This window comes from Schistocerca gregaria, chromosome 1, assembly GCF_023897955.1.
Source record: "Schistocerca gregaria isolate iqSchGreg1 chromosome 1, iqSchGreg1.2, whole genome shotgun sequence".
NCBI lineage: Eukaryota > Metazoa > Arthropoda > Insecta > Orthoptera > Acrididae > Schistocerca > Schistocerca gregaria.
The window spans coordinates 33,600,584-33,622,309 of record NC_064920.1 but is presented as its reverse complement, the minus strand read 5'-3'; positions in this window follow the sequence as shown (position 1 = coordinate 33,622,309).

The following is a 21,726-nucleotide window of genomic DNA, read 5'->3' as shown; positions in this document are numbered from 1 at the left end:
GACTGTTTGAGACATTACTCTCATGGAGGAAACTGCGCATGGAGACTGTTGTATTCAATCCCGATGCAATTTCTGTGTTTCATCAACACTCTGATTGTCAACAGATTGCAGAATGCCACCAGATGTGCATCGGAAACAACTACTGGTCTTCCAGGGACCGATCAAAGTGTAGACTTTTAGAGACATTACTCCCATGGAGGAAAGTGCGCATGGTGACTGTTGTATTCAATCCCGATGCAATTTCTGTGTTTCATCAACACTCTGATAGTCCACAGACTACAGAATGCAACCAGATGTGCATTGGAAACTACTACTGGTCTTCCAGGGAACGATCAAAGCGTAGACTGTTAGAGACATTACTCCCTTGGAGGAAAGTGCGCATGGTGACTGTTGTATTCAATCCCGAGGCAATTTCTGTGTTTCATCAACACTCATATAGTCCACATATTACAGAATCCAACCAGACGTTCATCGGAAACTACTACTGGTCTTCCAGGGAATGATCAAAGCGTAGACTGTTTGAGACATTACTCCCATGGAGGAAAGTGCGCATGGTGACTGTTGTATTCAATCCCGATGCAATTTCTGTGTTTCATCAACACACTGATAGTCCACAGATTACACAAAGAATCCAGATGTGCATCGGAAACTACTACTGGTCTTCCAGTGAACGATCAAAGTGTAGACTTTTAGAGACATTACTCCCACGGAGGAAAGTGCGCATGGTGACTGTTGTATTCAATCCCGATGCAATTTCTGTGTTTCATCAACACTCTGATAGTGCACAGACTACAGAATGCCACCAGATGTGCATCGGAAACTACTACTGGTCTTCCAGGGAACGATCAAAGCGTAGACTGTTAGAGACATTACTCCCTTGGAGGAAAGTGCGCATGGTGACTGTTGTATTCAATCCTGATGCAATTTCTGTGTTTCATCAACACTGCGATAGTCTACAGATTACAGAATGCCACCAGATGTCCATCGGGAACTACTACTGGTTTTCCAGGGAACGATCACAGCGTAGACTATTTGAGACATTACTCACGTGGAGGAAAGTGCGCATGGTGACTGTTGTATTCAATCCCGATGCAATTTCTTAGTTTCATCAACACTCTGATACTCCACAGATTACAGAATGCCTCCAGATGTGCATCGGAAACTACTACTGGTCTTCAGGGAACGATCAAAGCGTAGACTGTTTGAGACATTACTCGCATGGAGGATAGTGCGCATGGTGACTGTTGTATTCAATCCCGATGCAATTTCTGTGTTTCATCTACACTCTGATAGTCCACGGATTACAGAAAGCATCCAGATGTGCATCGGAAACTACTACTGGTTTTCCAGGGAACGATCAAAGCGTAGACTCTTTGAGACATTACTCCCATGGAAGAAAGTGCACATGGTGACTGTTGTATTCAATTCCGATTCAATTTCTGTGTTTCATCAACGCTCTGATTGTCAACAGATTACAGAATGCCACCAGATGTGCATCGGAAACAACTACTGGTCTTCCAGGGACCGATCAAAGCGTAGACTGTTTGAGACATTACTCCCATGGAGGAAAGTGCGCATGGTGACTGTTGTATTCCATTCCGATTCAATTTCAGTGTTTCATCAACACTCTGATAGTCCACAGATTACAGAATGACTTCAGATGTGCATCGGAAACTACCACTGGTCTTCCAGGGAACGATCAAAGCGTAGACTGTTAGAGACAATACTCCCATGGAGGAAAGTGCGCATGGTGACTGTTGTATTCAATCCTGAAGCAATTTCTGTTTTTCATCAACACTGTGATAGTCTACAGATTACAGAATGCCACCAGATGTCCATCGGAAACTACTACTGGTTTTCCAGGGAACGATCAAAGCGTAGACTGTTTGAGACATTACTCACGTTGAGGAAAGTGCGCATGGTGACTGTTGTATTCAATCCCAATGCAATTTCTTAGTTTCATCAACACTCTGATACTCCACAGATTACAGAATGCCTCCAGATGTGCATCGGAAACTACTACTGATCTTCCAGGGAACGATCAAAGCGTAGACTGTTAGAGACATTACTCCCTTGGAGTAAAGTGCATATGGTGGCTGTTGTATTCAATCCCGATGCAATTTCTGTGTTTCATCAACACTCTGATAGTCCACGCATTACAGAAACCATCCAGATGTGCATCTTAAACTACTACTGGTCTTCCAGGGAACGATCAAACCGTAAACTCTTTGAGACATTACTCCCATGGAGGAAAGTGTTCATGGTGACTGTTGCATTCAATCCCGATGCATTTTCTGTGTTTCATCAACACTCTGATAGTCCACAGATTACAGAATGCCACCAGATGTGCATCGGAAACTACTAATGGTCTTCCAGGGAACGATCAAAGCATAGACTATTTCAGACATTACTCCCATGGAGGAAAGTGCGGATGGTGCCTATTGTATTCAATCCCGATGCAATTTCTGTTTCATCAACACTCTGATAGTCCACAGATCACAGAATGCCACCAGATGTGCATCGGAAACTACTACTGGTCTTCCAGGAAACGATCAAAACGTAGACTGTTTGAGACATTACTTTTATGGAGGAAAGTGCGCATGGTGACTGTTGTATTTAATCCCGATGCAACTTCTGTGTTTCACCAACACTCTGATAGTCCACAGATTACAGAATGCCTCCATATGTGCATCGGAAACTACTACTGTTCTTCCATGGAACGATCAAAGCGTAGACGGCTTCAGACATTACTCCCATGGAGGAAACTGCTCATGGAGACGGTTGTATTCAATCCCGATGCAATTTCTGTGTTTCATCAACACTCTGATAGTCCACAGATTACAGAAAGCATCCAGATGTGCATCGGAAACTACTACTTGTCTTCCAGGGAACGATCAAAACGTGGGCTGTTTGAGACATTACTCCCATGGAGGAAAGTGCTCATGGTGACTGTTGTATTCAATCCCGATGCAATATCTTTGTTTCATCAACACTCTGATAGTCTACAGATTACAGAATACCACCTGATGTGCATCGGAAACTACTACTGGTCTTCCAGGGAACGATCAAAGCGTAGACTGTTTGAGACATTACTCTCATGGAGGAAACTGCGCATGGAGACTGTTGTATTCAATCCCGATGCAATTTCTGTGTTTCATCAACACTCTGATTGTCAACAGATTGCAGAATGCCACCAGATGTGCATCGGAAACAACTACTGGTCTTCCAGGGACCGATCAAAGTGTAGACTTTTAGAGACATTACTCCCATGGAGGAAAGTGCGCATGGTGACTGTTGTATTCAATCCCGATGCAATTTCTGTGTTTCATCAACACTCTGATAGTCCACAGACTACAGAATGCAACCAGATGTGCATTGGAAACTACTACTGGTCTTCCAGGGAACGATCAAAGCGTAGACTGTTAGAGACATTACTCCCTTGGAGGAAACTGCGCATGGAGACTGTTGTATTCAATCCCGATGCAATTTCTGTGTTTCATCAACACTCTGATTGTCAACTGATTACAGAATGCCACCAGATGTGCATCGGAAACTACTACTGGTCTTCCAGGGAACGATCGAAACGTAGAGTGTTTGAGACATTACTCCCATGAAGGAAAGTCCGCATGGTGACTGTTGTATTCAATCCCGATGCAATTTCTGTGTTTCATCAATACTCTGATAGTCAACAGATTATAGAATGCCTCCAGATGTGCATCGGAAAATACTACTGGTCTTCCAGTGAACGATCAAAGAGTAGACTCTTTGAGACATTACTCCCATGGAGGAAAGTGCGCATGGTGACTGTTGTATTCAATCCCGATGCAATTTCTGTGCTTCATCAACACTCTGATAGTCCACAGTTTACGGAAAGCCTCCAGATGTGCATCGGAAAGTACTACTGGTCTTCCAGGGAACGATCAAAGCGTAGACAGTTGGAGACATCACTCCCATGGAGGAAAGTGCGCATGGTGACTGTTATATTCAATCCCGATGCAATTTCTGTGTTTCATCAACACTCTGATAGTCCACAGATTACAGAATGACTTCAGATGTGCATCGGAAACTACTACTGGTCTTCCTGGGAACGATCAAAGCGTAGACTGTTTGAGACATTATTCCCATGAAGGAAAGTGCGCATGGTGACTGTTGTATTCAATCCCGAGGCAATTTCTGTGTTTCATCAACACTCATATAGTCCACAGATTACAGAATCCAACCAGACGTTCATCGGAAACTACTACTGGTCTTCCAGGGAATGATCAAAGCGTAGACTGTTTGAGACATTACTCCCATGGAGGAAAGTGCGCATGGTGACTGTTGTATTCAATCCCGATGCAATTTCTGTGTTTCATCAACACACTGATAGTCCACAGATTACACAAAGAATCCAGATGTGCATCGGAAACTACTACTGGTCTTCCAGTGAACGATCAAAGTGTAGACTTTTAGAGACATTACTCCCACGGAGGAAAGTGCGCATGGTGACTGTTGTATTCAATCCCGATGCAATTTCTGTGTTTCATCAACACTCTGATAGTGCACAGACTACAGAATGCCACCAGATGTGCATCGGAAACTACTACTGGTCTTCCAGGGAACGATCAAAGCGTAGACTGTTAGAGACATTACTCCCTTGGAGGAAAGTGCGCATGGTGACTGTTGTATTCAATCCTGATGCAATTTCTGTGTTTCATCAACACTGCGATAGTCTACAGATTACAGAATGCCACCAGATGTCCATCGGGAACTACTACTGGTTTTCCAGGGAACGATCACAGCGTAGACTATTTGAGACATTACTCACGTGGAGGAAAGTGCGCATGGTGACTGTTGTATTCAATCCCGATGCAATTTCTTAGTTTCATCAACACTCTGATACTCCACAGATTACAGAATGCCTCCAGATGTGCATCGGAAACTACTACTGGTCTTCAGGGAACGATCAAAGCGTAGACTGTTTGAGACATTACTCGCATGGAGGATAGTGCGCATGGTGACTGTTGTATTCAATCCCGATGCAATTTCTGTGTTTCATCTACACTCTGATAGTCCACGGATTACAGAAAGCATCCAGATGTGCATCGGAAACTACTACTGGTTTTCCAGGGAACGATCAAAGCGTAGACTCTTTGAGACATTACTCCCATGGAAGAAAGTGCACATGGTGACTGTTGTATTCAATTCCGATTCAATTTCTGTGTTTCATCAACGCTCTGATTGTCAACAGATTACAGAATGCCACCAGATGTGCATCGGAAACAACTACTGGTCTTCCAGGGACCGATCAAAGCGTAGACTGTTTGAGACATTACTCCCATGGAGGAAAGTGCGCATGGTGACTGTTGTATTCCATTCCGATTCAATTTCAGTGTTTCATCAACACTCTGATAGTCCACAGATTACAGAATGACTTCAGATGTGCATCGGAAACTACCACTGGTCTTCCAGGGAACGATCAAAGCGTAGACTGTTAGAGACAATACTCCCATGGAGGAAAGTGCGCATGGTGACTGTTGTATTCAATCCTGAAGCAATTTCTGTTTTTCATCAACACTGTGATAGTCTACAGATTACAGAATGCCACCAGATGTCCATCGGAAACTACTACTGGTTTTCCAGGGAACGATCAAAGCGTAGACTGTTTGAGACATTACTCACGTTGAGGAAAGTGCGCATGGTGACTGTTGTATTCAATCCCAATGCAATTTCTTAGTTTCATCAACACTCTGATACTCCACAGATTACAGAATGCCTCCAGATGTGCATCGGAAACTACTACTGATCTTCCAGGGAACGATCAAAGCGTAGACTGTTAGAGACATTACTCCCTTGGAGTAAAGTGCATATGGTGGCTGTTGTATTCAATCCCGATGCAATTTCTGTGTTTCATCAACACTCTGATAGTCCACGCATTACAGAAACCATCCAGATGTGCATCTTAAACTACTACTGGTCTTCCAGGGAACGATCAAACCGTAAACTCTTTGAGACATTACTCCCATGGAGGAAAGTGTTCATGGTGACTGTTGCATTCAATCCCGATGCATTTTCTGTGTTTCATCAACACTCTGATAGTCCACAGATTACAGAATGCCACCAGATGTGCATCGGAAACTACTAATGGTCTTCCAGGGAACGATCAAAGCATAGACTATTTCAGACATTACTCCCATGGAGGAAAGTGCGGATGGTGCCTATTGTATTCAATCCCGATGCAATTTCTGTTTCATCAACACTCTGATAGTCCACAGATCACAGAATGCCACCAGATGTGCATCGGAAACTACTACTGGTCTTCCAGGAAACGATCAAAACGTAGACTGTTTGAGACATTACTTTTATGGAGGAAAGTGCGCATGGTGACTGTTGTATTTAATCCCGATGCAACTTCTGTGTTTCACCAACACTCTGATAGTCCACAGATTACAGAATGCCTCCATATGTGCATCGGAAACTACTACTGTTCTTCCATGGAACGATCAAAGCGTAGACGGCTTCAGACATTACTCCCATGGAGGAAACTGCTCATGGAGACGGTTGTATTCAATCCCGATGCAATTTCTGTGTTTCATCAACACTCTGATAGTCCACAGATTACAGAAAGCATCCAGATGTGCATCGGAAACTACTACTTGTCTTCCAGGGAACGATCAAAACGTGGGCTGTTTGAGACATTACTCCCATGGAGGAAAGTGCTCATGATGACTGTTGTATTCAATCCCGATGCAATATCTTTGTTTCATCAACACTCTGATAGTCTACAGATTACAGAATACCACCTGATGTGCATCGGAAACTACTACTGGTCTTCCAGGGAACGATCAAAGCGTAGACTGTTTGAGACATTACTCTCATGGAGGAAACTGCGCATGGAGACTGTTGTATTCAATCCCGATGCAATTTCTGTGTTTCATCAACACTCTGATTGTCAACAGATTGCAGAATGCCACCAGATGTGCATCGGAAACAACTACTGGTCTTCCAGGGACCGATCAAAGTGTAGACTTTTAGAGACATTACTCCCATGGAGGAAAGTGCGCATGGTGACTGTTGTATTCAATCCCGATGCAATTTCTGTGTTTCATCAACACTCTGATAGTCCACAGACTACAGAATGCAACCAGATGTGCATTGGAAACTACTACTGGTCTTCCAGGGAACGATCAAAGCGTAGACTGTTAGAGACATTACTCCCTTGGAGGAAAGTGCGCATGGTGACTGTTGTATTCAATCCCGAGGCAATTTCTGTGTTTCATCAACACTCATATAGTCCACAGATTACAGAATCCAACCAGACGTTCATCGGAAACTACTACTGGTCTTCCAGGGAATGATCAAAGCGTAGACTGTTTGAGACATTACTCCCATGGAGGAAAGTGCGCATGGTGACTGTTGTATTCAATCCCGATGCAATTTCTGTGTTTCATCAACACACTGATAGTCCACAGATTACACAAAGAATCCAGATGTGCATCGGAAACTACTACTGGTCTTCCAGTGAACGATCAAAGTGTAGACTTTTAGAGACATTACTCCCACGGAGGAAAGTGCGCATGGTGACTGTTGTATTCAATCCCGATGCAATTTCTGTGTTTCATCAACACTCTGATAGTGCACAGACTACAGAATGCCACCAGATGTGCATCGGAAACTACTACTGGTCTTCCAGGGAACGATCAAAGCGTAGACTGTTAGAGACATTACTCCCTTGGAGGAAAGTGCGCATGGTGACTGTTGTATTCAATCCTGATGCAATTTCTGTGTTTCATCAACACTGCGATAGTCTACAGATTACAGAATGCCACCAGATGTCCATCGGGAACTACTACTGGTTTTCCAGGGAACGATCACAGCGTAGACTATTTGAGACATTACTCACGTGGAGGAAAGTGCGCATGGTGACTTTTGTATTCAATCCCGATGCAATTTCTTAGTTTCATCAACACTCTGATACTCCACAGATTACAGAATGCCTCCAGATGTGCATCGGAAACTACTACTGGTCTTCAGGGAACGATCAAAGCGTAGACTGTTTGAGACATTACTCGCATGGAGGATAGTGCGCATGGTGACTGTTGTATTCAATCCCGATGCAATTTCTGTGTTTCATCTACACTCTGATAGTCCACGGATTACAGAAAGCATCCAGATGTGCATCGGAAACTACTACTGGTTTTCCAGGGAACGATCAAAGCGTAGACTCTTTGAGACATTACTCCCATGGAAGAAAGTGCACATGGTGACTGTTGTATTCAATTCCGATTCAATTTCTGTGTTTCATCAACGCTCTGATTGTCAACAGATTACAGAATGCCACCAGATGTGCATCGGAAACAACTACTGGTCTTCCAGGGACCGATCAAAGCGTAGACTGTTTGAGACATTACTCCCATGGAGGAAAGTGCGCATGGTGACTGTTGTATTCCATTCCGATTCAATTTCAGTGTTTCATCAACACTCTGATAGTCCACAGATTACAGAATGACTTCAGATGTGCATCGGAAACTACCACTGGTCTTCCAGGGAACGATCAAAGCGTAGACTGTTAGAGACAATACTCCCATGGAGGAAAGTGCGCATGGTGACTGTTGTATTCAATCCTGAAGCAATTTCTGTTTTTCATCAACACTGTGATAGTCTACAGATTACAGAATGCCACCAGATGTCCATCGGAAACTACTACTGGTTTTCCAGGGAACGATCAAAGCGTAGACTGTTTGAGACATTACTCACGTTGAGGAAAGTGCGCATGGTGACTGTTGTATTCAATCCCAATGCAATTTCTTAGTTTCATCAACACTCTGATACTCCACAGATTACAGAATGCCTCCAGATGTGCATCGGAAACTACTACTGATCTTCCAGGGAACGATCAAAGCGTAGACTGTTAGAGACATTACTCCCTTGGAGTAAAGTGCATATGGTGGCTGTTGTATTCAATCCCGATGCAATTTCTGTGTTTCATCAACACTCTGATAGTCCACGCATTACAGAAACCATCCAGATGTGCATCTTAAACTACTACTGGTCTTCCAGGGAACGATCAAACCGTAAACTCTTTGAGACATTACTCCCATGGAGGAAAGTGTTCATGGTGACTGATGCATTCAATCCCGATGCATTTTCTGTGTTTCATCAACACTCTGATAGTCCACAGATTACAGAATGCCACCAGATGTGCATCGGAAACTACTAATGGTCTTCCAGGGAACGATCAAAGCATAGACTATTTCAGACATTACTCCCATGGAGGAAAGTGCGGATGGTGCCTATTGTATTCAATCCCGATGCAATTTCTGTTTCATCAACACTCTGATAGTCCACAGATCACAGAATGCCACCAGATGTGCATCGGAAACTACTACTGGTCTTCCAGGAAACGATCAAAACGTAGACTGTTTGAGACATTACTTTTATGGAGGAAAGTGCGCATGGTGACTGTTGTATTTAATCCCGATGCAACTTCTGTGTTTCACCAACACTCTGATAGTCCACAGATTACAGAATGCCTCCATATGTGCATCGGAAACTACTACTGTTCTTCCATGGAACGATCAAAGCGTAGACGGCTTCAGACATTACTCCCATGGAGGAAACTGCTCATGGAGACGGTTGTATTCAATCCCGATGCAATTTCTGTGTTTCATCAACACTCTGATAGTCCACAGATTACAGAAAGCATCCAGATGTGCATCGGAAACTACTACTTGTCTTCCAGGGAACGATCAAAACGTGGGCTGTTTGAGACATTACTCCCATGGAGGAAAGTGCTCATGGTGACTGTTGTATTCAATCCCGATGCAATATCTTTGTTTCATCAACACTCTGATAGTCTACAGATTACAGAATACCACCTGATGTGCATCGGAAACTACTACTGGTCTTCCAGGGAACGATCAAAGCGTAGACTGTTTGAGACATTACTCTCATGGAGGAAACTGCGCATGGAGACTGTTGTATTCAATCCCGATGCAATTTCTGTGTTTCATCAACACTCTGATTGTCAACAGATTGCAGAATGCCACCAGATGTGCATCGGAAACAACTACTGGTCTTCCAGGGACCGATCAAAGTGTAGACTTTTAGAGACATTACTCCCATGGAGGAAAGTGCGCATGGTGACTGTTGTATTCAATCCCGATGCAATTTCTGTGTTTCATCAACACTCTGATAGTCCACAGACTACAGAATGCAACCAGATGTGCATTGGAAACTACTACTGGTCTTCCAGGGAACGATCAAAGCGTAGACTGTTAGAGACATTACTCCCTTGGAGGAAAGTGCGCATGGTGACTGTTGTATTCAATCCTGATGCAATTTCTGTGTTTCATCAACACTGCGATAGTCTACAGATTACAGAATGCCACCAGACGTCTATCGGGAACTACTACTGGTTTTCCAGGGAACGATCACAAGTAGACTGTTTGAGACATAAATCACGTGGAGGAAAGTGCGCAAGGTGACTGTTGTATTCAATCCCGATGCAATTTCTTAGTTTCATCAACACTCTGATACTCCACAGATTACAGAATGCCTCCAGATGTGCATCGGAAACTACTACTGGTCTTCCAGGGAACGATCAAAGCGTAGACTGTTTGAGACATTACTCGCATGGAGGAAAGTGCGCATGGTGACTGTTGTATTCAATCCCGATGCAATTTCTGTGTTTCATCTACAGTCTGATAGTCCACAGATTACAGAATGCCACCAAATGTGCATCGGAAACTACTACTGGTCTTCCAGGGAACGATCAAAGCGTACACTGTTTGAGACATTACTCCCATGGAAGAAAGTGCACATGGTGACTGTTGTATTCAATTCCGATTCAATTTCTGTGTTTCATCAACACTCTGATTGTCAACAGATTACTGAATGCCACCAGATGTGCATCGGAAACAACTACTGGTCTTCCAGGGACCGATCAAAGCGTAGACTGTTTGAGACATTACTCCCATGGAGGAAAGTGCGCATGGTGACTGTTGTATTCCATTCCGATTCAATTTCAGTGTTTCATCAACACTCTGATAGTCCACAGATTACAGAATGACTTCAGATGTGCATCGGAAACTACTACTGGTCTTCCAGGGAACGATCAAAGCGTAGACTGTTAGAGACATTACTCCCTTGTAGGAAAGTGCTTATGGTGACTGTTGTATTCAATCCCGAAGCAATTTCTGTGTTTCATCAACACTGTGATAGTCTACAGATTACAGAATGCCACCAGATGTCCATCGGAAACTACTACTGGTTTTCCAGGGAACGATCAAAGCGTAGACTCTTTGAGACATTACTCCCATGGAGGAAAGTGTTCATGGTGACTGTTGCATTCAATCCCGATGCAATTTCTGTGTTTCATCAACACTCTGATGGTCCACAGATTACAGAATGCCACCAGATGTGCATCGGAAACTACTAATGGTCTTCCAGGGAACGATCAAAGCATAGACTATTTCAGACATTACTCCCATGGAGGAAAGTGCGGATGGTGACTATTGTATTCAATCCCGATGCAATTTCTGTTTCATCAACACTCTGATAGTCCACAGATCACAGAATGCCACCAGATGTGCATCGGAAACTACTACTGGTCTTCCAGGGAACGATCAAATCGTAGACTGTTTGAGACATTACTTTTATGGAGGAAAGTGCGCATGGTGACTGTTGTATTCAATCCCAATGCAACTTCTGTGTTTCACCAACACTCTGATAGTCCACAGATTACAGAATGCCTTCAGATGTGCATCGGACACTATTACTGTTCTTCCATGGAACGATCAAAGCGTAGACTGTTTCAGACATTACTCCCATGGAGGAAACTGCTCATGGAGACGGTTGTATTCAATCCCGATGCAATTTCTGTGTTTCATCAACACTCTGATAGTCCACAGATTACAGAAAGCATCCAGATGTGCATCGGAAACTACTACTTGTCTTCCATTGAACGATCAAAGCGTAGGCTGTTTGAGACATTACTCCCATGGAGGAAAGTGCGGATGGTGACTATTGTATTCAATCCCGATGCAATTTCTGTTTCATCAACACTCTGATAGTCCACAGATCACAGAATGCCACCAGATGTGCATCGGAAAGTACTACTGGTCTTCCAGGGAACGATCAAAACGTAGACTGTTTGAGACATTACTTTTATGGAGGAAAGTGCGCATGGTGACTGTTGTATTCAATCCCGATGCAACTTCTGTGTTTCACCAACACTCTGATAGTCCACAGATTACAGAATGCCTCCAGATGTGCATCGGAAACTACTACTGTTCTTCCATGGAACGATCAAAGCGTAGACTGCTTCAGACATTACTCCCATGGAGGGAACTGCTCATGGAGACGGTTGTATTCAATCCCGATGCAATTTCTTTGTTTCATCAACACTCTGATAGTCCACAGATTACAGAAAGCAGCCAGATGTGCATCGGAAACTACTACTTGTCTTCCAGGGAACGATCAAAGCGTAGACTGTTTGAGACATTACTCTCATGGAGGAAACTGCGCATGGAGACTGTTGTATTCAATCCCGATGCAATTCTGTGTTTCATCAACACTCTGATTCTCAACAGATTACAGAATGCCACCAGATGTGCATCGGAAACAACTACTGGTCTTCCAGGGACCGATCAAAGCGTAGACTGTTTGAGACATTACTCCCATGGAGGAAAGTGCGCATGGTGACTGTTGTATTCCATTCCGATTCAATTTCTGTGTTTCATCAACACTCTGATAGTCCACAGATTACAGAATGCCACCAGATGTGCATCGGAAACTACTACTGGTCTTCCAGGGAACGATCAAAGTGTAGACTTTTAGAGAAATTACTCCCATGGAGGAAAGTGCGCATGGTGACTGTTGTATTCAATCCCGATGCAATTTCTGTGTTTCATCAACACTCTGATAGTCCACAGACTACAGAATGCCACCAGATGTGCATCGGAAACTACTACTGGTCTTCCAGGGAACGATCAAAGCGTAGACTGTTATAGACATTACTCCCTTGGAGGAAAGTGCGCATGGTGACTGTTGTATTCAATCCTGATGCAAGTTCTGTGTTTCGTCAACACTGCGATAGTCTACAGATTACAGAATGCCATCAGATGTCCATCGGGAACTACTACTGGTTTTCCAGGGAACGATCACAGCGTAGACTGTTTGAGACATAACTCACGTGGAGGAAAGTGCGCATGGTGACTGTTGTATTCAATCCCGATGCAATTTCTTAGTTTCATCAACACTCTGATACTCCACAGATTACAGAATGCCTCCAGATGTTCATCGGAAACTACTACTGGTCTTCCAGGGAACGATCAAAGCGTAGACTGTTTGAGACATTACTCGCATGGAGGAAAGTGCGCATGGTGACTGTTGTATTCAATCCCGATGCAATTTCTGTGTTTCATCTACACTCTGATAGTCCACGGATTACAGAAAGCATCCAGAAGTGCATCGGAAACTACTACTGGTCTTCCAGGGAACGATCAAAGCGTAAACTCTTTGAGACATTACTCCCATGGAGGAAAGTGTTCATGGTGACTGTTGCATTCTATCTCGATGCATTTTCTGTGTTTCATCAACACTCTGATAGTCCACAGATTACAGAATGCCACCAAATGTGCATCGGAAACTACTACTGGTCTTCCAGGGATCGATCAAAGCGTACACTGTTTGAGACATTACTGCCATGGAAGAAAGTGCACATGGTGACTGTTGTATTCAATTCCGATTCAATTTCTGTGTTTCATCAACACTCTGATTGTCAACAGATTACTGAATGCCACCAGATGTGCATCGGAAACAACTACTGGTCTTCCAGGGACAGATCAAAGCGTAGACTGTTTGAGACATTACTCCCATGGAGGAAAGTGCGCATGGTGACTGTTGTATTCCATTCCGATTCAATTTCAGTGTTTCATCAACACTCTGATAGTCCACAGAAAACAGAATGACTTCAGATGTGCATCGGAAACTACTACTGGTCTTCCAGGGAACGATCAAAGCGTAGACTGTTAGAGACATTACTCCCTTGTAGGAAAGTGCGCATGGTGACTGTTGTATTCAATCCCGAAGCAATTTCTGTGTTTCATCAACACTGTGATAGTCTACAGATTACAGAATGCCACCAGATGTCCATCGGAAACTACTACTGGTGTTCCAGGGAACGATCAAAGCATAGACTGTTTGAGACATAACTCACGTTGAGGAAAGTGCGCATGGTGACTGTTGTATTCAATCCCAATGCAATTTCTTAGTTTCATCAACACTCTGATACTCCACAGATTACAGAATGCCTCCAGATGTGCATCGGAAACTACTACTGGTCTTCCTAGGAACGATCAAAGCGTAGACTGTTAGAGACATTACTCCCTTGGAGGAAATTGCGCATGGTGGCTGTTGTATTCAATCCCGATGCAATTTCTGTGTTTCATCAACACTCTGATAGTCCACGGATTACAGAAACCATCCAGATGTGCATCTTAAACTACTACTGGTCTTCCAGGGAACGATCAAAGCGTAAACGCTTTGAGACATTACTCCCATGGAGGAAAGTGTTCATGGTGACTGTTGCATTCAATCCCGATGTATTTTCTGTGTTTCATCAACACTCTGATAGTCCACAGATTACAGAATGCCACCAGATGTGCATCGGAAACTACTGATGGTCTTCCAGGGAACGATCAAAGCATAGACTATTTCAGACATTACTCCCATGGAGGAAAGTGCGGATGGTGACTATTGTATTCAATCCCGATGCTATTTCTGTTTCATCAATACTCTGATAGTCCACAGATCACAGAATGCCACCAGATGTGCATCGGAAACTACTACTGGTCTTCCAGGGAACGATCAAAACGTAGACTGTATTGAGACATTACTTTTATGGAGGAAGGTGCGCATGGTGACTGTTGTATTCAATCCCGATGCAACTTCTGTGTTTCACCAACACTCTGATAGTCCACAGATTACAGAGTGCCTCCAGATGTGCATCGGACACTACTACTGTTCTTCCATGGAACGATCAAAGCGTAGACTGTTTCAGACATTACTCCCATGGAGGAAACTGCTCATGGAGACGGTAGTATTCAATCCCGATGCAATTTCTGTGATTCATCAACACTCTGATAGTCCACAGATTAGAGAAAGCATCCAGATGTGCATCGGAAACTACTACTTGTCTTCCAGGGAACGATCAAAGCGTAGGCTGTTTGAGACATTACTCCCTTGGAGGAAAGTGCGCATGGTGACTGTTGTATTCAATCCCGAAGCAATTTCTGTGTTTCATCAACACTGTGATAGTATACAGATTACAGAATGCCACCAGATGTCCATCGGAAGCTACTACTGGTTTTCCAGGGAACGATCAAAGCGTAGACTGTTTGAGACATTACTCACGTTGAGGAAAGTGCGCATGGTGACTGTTGTATTCAATCCCGATGCAATTTCATAGTTTCATCAACACTCTGATACTCCACAGATTACAGAATGCCACCAGATGTGCATCGGAAACTACTACTGGTCTTCCAGGGAACGATCATAGCATAGACTATTTCAGACATTACTCCCATGGAGGAAAGTGCGGATGGTGACTATCGTATTCAATCCCGATGGAGTTTCTGTTTCATCAACACTCTGATAGTCCACAGATCACAGAATGCCACTAGATGTGCATCGGAAACTACTACTGGTATTCCAGGGAACGATCAAAACGTAGACTGTTTGAGACATTACTTTTATGGGGGAAAGTGCGCATGGTGACTGTTGTATTCAATCCCGATGCAATTTCTGTGTTTCACCAACACTCTGATAGTCCACAGATTACAGAATGCATCCAGATGTGCATCGGAAACTACTACTGGTCTTCCAGGGAACGATCAAAGCGTAGACTGTTTCAGACATTACTCCCATGGAGGAAATTCCGCATGGTGACTGTTGTATTCAATCCCGATGCAATTTCTGTGTTTCATTAATACTCTGATAGTCAACAGATTATAGAATGCCTCCAGATGTGCATCGGAAAATACTACTGGTCTTCCAGGGAACGATCAAAGCGTAGACAGTTAGAGACATTACTCCCATGGAGGAAAGTGCGCATGGTGACTGTTGTATTCAATCCCGATGCAATTTCTGTGTTTCATCAACACTCTGATAGTCCACAGATTACACAAAGAATCCAGATGTGCATCGGAAACTACTACTGGTCTTCCAAGGAACGATCAAAGCGTAGACTGTTAGAGACATTAATCCCTTGGAGGAAAGTGCGCATGGTGACTGTTGTATTCAATCAGGAAGCAATTTCTGTGTTTCATCAACACTGTGATAGTCTACAGATTACAGAATGCCACCAGATGTCCATCGGAAACTACTACTGGTTTTCCAGGGAACGATCAAAGCGTAGACTGTTTGAGACATTACTCACGTTGAGGAAAGTGCGCAGTGTGACTGTTGTATTCAATCCCAATGCAATTTCTTAGTTTCATCAACACTCTGATACTCCACAGATTACAGAATGCCTGCAGATGTGCATCGGAAACTACTACTGGTCTTCCAGGGAACGATCAAAGCGTAGACTGTTAGAGACATTACTCCCTTGGAGGAAAGTGCGCATGGTGGCTGTTGTATTCAATCCCGATGCAATTTCTGTGTTTCATCAACACTCTGATAGTCCACGGATTACAGAAACCATCCAGATGTGCATCTTAAACTACTACTGGTCTTCCAGGGAATGATCAAAGCGTAAACTCTTTGAGACATTACTCCCATGGAGGAAAGTGTTCATGGTGACTGTTGCATTCAATCCCAATGCATTTTCTGTGTTTCATCAAAACTCTGATAGTCCACAGATTACAGAATGCCTCCAGATGTGCATCGGAAACTACTACTGTTCTTCCATTTAACGATCAAAGCGTAGACTGTTTCAGACATTACTCCCATGGAGGAAACTGCTCATGGAGACGGTTGTATTCAATCCCGATGCAATTTCTGTGTTTCATCAACACTCAGATAGTCCACAGATTACAGAATCCAACCAGACGTTCATCGGAAACTACTACTGGTCTTCCAGGGAATGATCAAAGTGTAGACTGTTTGAGACATTACTCCCATGGAGGAAAGTGCGCATGGTGACTGTTGTATTCAATCCCGATGCAATTTCTGTGTTTGATCAACACACTGATAGTCCACAGATTACAGAAAGAATCGAGATGTGCATCGGAAACTACTACTGGTCTTCCAGGGAACGATCAAAGCGTAGACTGTTAGAGACATTACTCCCATGGAGGAAAGTGCGCATGGTGACTGTTGTATTCAATCCCGATGCAATTTCTGTGTTTCATCAACACTCTGATAGTCCACAGATTACAGAATGCCACCAGATGTGCATCGGAAACTACTACTGGTCTTCCAGGGAACGATCAAAGCGTAGACTGTTAGAGACATTACTTCCTTGGAGGAAAGTGCGCATGGTGACTGTTGTATTCAATCCTGATGCAATTTCTGTGTTTCATCAACACTGCGATAGTCTACAGATTACAGAATGCCACCAGATGTCCATCGGGAACTACTACTGGTTTTCCAGGGAACGATCACAGCGTAGACTGTTTGAGACATTACTCACGTGGAGGAAAGTGCGCATGGTGACTGTTGTATTCAATCCCGATGCAATTTCTTAGTTTCATCAACACTCTGATACTCCACAGATTACCGAATGCCTCCAGATGTGCATCGGAAACTACTACTGGTCTTCCAGGGAACGATCAAAGCGTAGACTGTTTGAGACATTACTCGCATGGAGGAAAGTGCGCATGGTGACTGTTGTATTCAATCCCGTTGCAATTTCTGTGTTTCATCTACACTCTGATAGTCCACGGATTACAGAAAGCATCCAGATGTGCATCGGAAACTACTACTGGTCTTCCAGGGAACGATCAAAGCGTAAACTCTTTGAGTCATTACTCCCATGGAGGAAAGTGTTCATGGAGACTGTTGCACTCAATCTCGATGCATTTTCTGTGTTTCATCAACACTGCGATAGTCTACAGATTACAGAATGCCACCAGATGTGCATCGGAAACTACTACTGGTCTTCCAGGGAACGATCAAAGCGTAGACTGTTTGAGACATTACTCGCATGGAGGAAAGTGCGCATGGTGACTGTTGTATTCAATCCCGATGCAATTTCTGTGTTTCATCAACACACTGATAGTCCACAGATTACAGAATGCCACCAGATGTGCATCGGAAACTACTACTGGTCTTCCAGGGAACGATCAAAGCGTAGACTGTTAGAGACATTACTCCCTTGGAGGAAAGTGCGCATGGTGACTGTTGTATTCAATCCCGAAGCAATTTCTGTGTTTCATCAACACTGTGATAGTCTACAGTTTACAGAATGCCACCACATTTCCATCGGAAACTACTACTGGTTTTCCACTGAACGATCAAAGCGTAGACTGTTTGAGACATTACTCACGTTGAGGAAAGTGCTCATGGTGACTGTTGTATTCAATCCCGATGCAATTTCTTAGTTTCAGCAACACTCTGATACTCCACAGATTACAGAATGCCTCCAGATGTGCATCGGAAACTACTACTGGTCTTCCAGGGAACGATCAAAGCGTAGACTGTTTGAGACATTACTCTCATGGAGGAAAGTGCGCATGGTGGCTGTTGTATTCAATCCCGATACAATTTCTGTGTTTCATCAACACTCTGATAGTCCACAGATTACAGAAAGCATCCAGATGTGCATCGGAAACTACTACTGGCCTTCCAGGGAACGATCAAAGCGTAGACTGTTTGAGACATTACTCCCATGGAAGAAAGTGCGCATGGTGACTGTTGTATTCAATCCCGATGCAATTTCTGAGTTTCATCAACACACTGATAGTCCACAGATTACAGAAAGAGTCCAGATGTGCATCGGAAACTACTACTGGTCTTCCAGGGAACGATCAAAGCGTAGACTGTTAGAGACATTACTCCCAAGGAGGAAAGTGCGCATGGTGACTGTTGTATTCAATCCCGATGCAATTTCAGTGTTTCATCAACACACTGATAGTCCACAGATTACAGAATGCCACCAGATGTGCATCGGAAACTACTACTGGTCTTCCAGGGAACGATCAAAGCGTAGACTGTTAGAGACATTACTCCCTTGGAGGAAAGTGCGCATGGTGACTGTTGTATTCAATCCCGAAGCAATTTCTGTGTTTCATCAACACTTTGATAGTCTACAGTTTACAGAATGCAACCACATGTCCATCGGAAACTACTACTGGTTTTCCACTGAACGATCAAAGCGTAGACTGTTTGAGACATTACTCACGTTGAGGAAAGTGCTCATGGTGACTGTTGTATTCAATCCCGATGCAATTTCTTAGTTTCATCAACACTCTGATACTCCACAGATTACAGAATGCCTCCAGATGTGCATCGGAAACTACTACTGGTCTTCCAGGGAACGATCAAAGCGTAGACTGTTTGAGACATTACTCTCATGGAGGAAAGTGCGCATGGTGGCTGTTGTATTCAATCCCGATACAATTTCTGTGTTTCATCAACACTCTGATAGTCCACAGATTACAGAAAGCATCCAGATGTGCATCGGAAACTACTACTGGTCTTCCAGGGAACGATCAAAGCGTAAACTCTTTGAGACATTACTCCCATGGAGGAAAGTGTTCATGGTGACTGTTGCATTCAATCCCGATGCATTTTCTGTGTTTCATAAACACTCTGATAGTCCACAGATTACAGAATGCCACGAGATGTCCATCGAAAACTACTACTGGTCTTCCTGGGAACGATCAAAGTGTAGACTGTTTCAGACATTACTCCAATGGAAGAAAGTGCGCATAGTGACTGTTGTATTCAATCCCGATGCAATTTCTGTGTTTCATCTACACTCTGATAGTCCACGGATTACAGAAAGCATCCAGATGTGCATCGGAAACTACTACTGGTCTTCCAGGGAACAATCAAAGCGTAAACTCTTTGAGACATTACTCCCATGGAGGAAAGTGTTCATGGTGACTGTTGCATTCAATCTCGATGCATTTTCTGTGTTTCATCAACACTCTGATAGTCCACAGATTACAGAATGCCACCAAATGTGCATCGGAAACTACTACTGGTCTTCCAGGGAACGATCAAAGCGTAGACTGTATGAGACATTACTCCCATGGAAGAGAGTGCACATGGTGACTGTTGTATTCAATTCCGATTCAATTTCTGTGTTTCATCAACACTCTGATTGTCAACAGATTACAGAATGCCACCAGATGTCCATCGGAAACTACTACTGGTTTTCCACTGAACGATCAAAGCGTAGACTGTTTGAGACATTACTCACGTTGAGGGAAGTGCGCATGGTGACTGTTGTATTCAATCCCGATGCAATTTCTTAGTTTCATCAACACTCTGATACTACACAGATTACAGAATGACTTCAGATGTGCATCGAAAACTACTACTGGTCTTCCAGGGAACGATCAAAGCGTAGACTGTTAGAGACATTACTCCCTTGGAGGAAAGTGCGCATGGTGACTGTTGTATTCAATCAAGAAGCAATATCTGTGTTTCATCAACACTGTGATAGTCTACAGATTACAGAATGCCACCAGATGTCCATCGGAAACTACTACTGGTTCTCCAGGGAACGATCAAAGCGTAGACTGTTTGAGACATTACTCACGTTGAGGAAAGTGCGCATGGTGACTGTTGTATTCAATCCCAATGCAATTTCTTAGTTTCATCAACACTCTGATACTCCACAGATTACAGAATGCCTCCAGATGTGCATCGGAAACTACTACTGGTCTTCCAGGGAACGATCAAAGCGTAGACTGTTAGAGACATTACTCCCTTGGAGGAAAGTGCGCATGGTGGCTGTTGTATTCAATCCCGATGCAATTTCTGTGTTTCATCAACACTCTGATAGTCCACGGATTACAGAAACCATCCAGATGTGCATCTTAAACTACTACTGGTCTTCCAGGGAACGATCAAAGCGTAAACTCTTTGAGACATTACTCCCATGGAGGAAAGTGCTCATGGTGACTGTTACATTCAATCCCGATGCATTTTCTGTGTTTCATCAAAACTCTGATAGTCCACAGATTACAGAATGCCACGAGATGTGCATCGGAAACTACTACTGGTCTTCCTGGAAACGATCAAAGCGTAGACTGTTTCAGACATTACTCCCATGGAAGAAAGTGCGCATGGTGACTGTTGTATTCAATCCCGATGCAATTTCTTAGTTTCATCAACACTCTGATACTCCACAGATTACAGAATGCCCCCAGATGTGCATCGGAAACTACTACTGGTCTTCCAGGGAACGATTAAAGCGTAAACTCTTTGAGACATTACTCCCATGGAGGAAAGTGTTCATGGTGACTGTTGCATTTAATCCCGATGCATTTTCTGTGTTTCATCAACACTCTGATAGTCCACAGATTACAGAATGCCACCAGATGTGCATCGGAAACTACTAATGGTCTTCCTGGGAACGATCAAAGCGTAGACTGTTTCAGACATTACTCCCATGGAGGAAAGTGTTGATGGTGACTATTGTATTCAATCCCAATGCAATTTCAGTTTCATCAACACTCTGATAGTCCACAGATCACAGAATGCCACCAGATGTACATCGGAAACTACTACTGGTCTTCCAGGGAACGATCAAAACTTAGACTGTTTGAGACATTACTGTTATGGAGG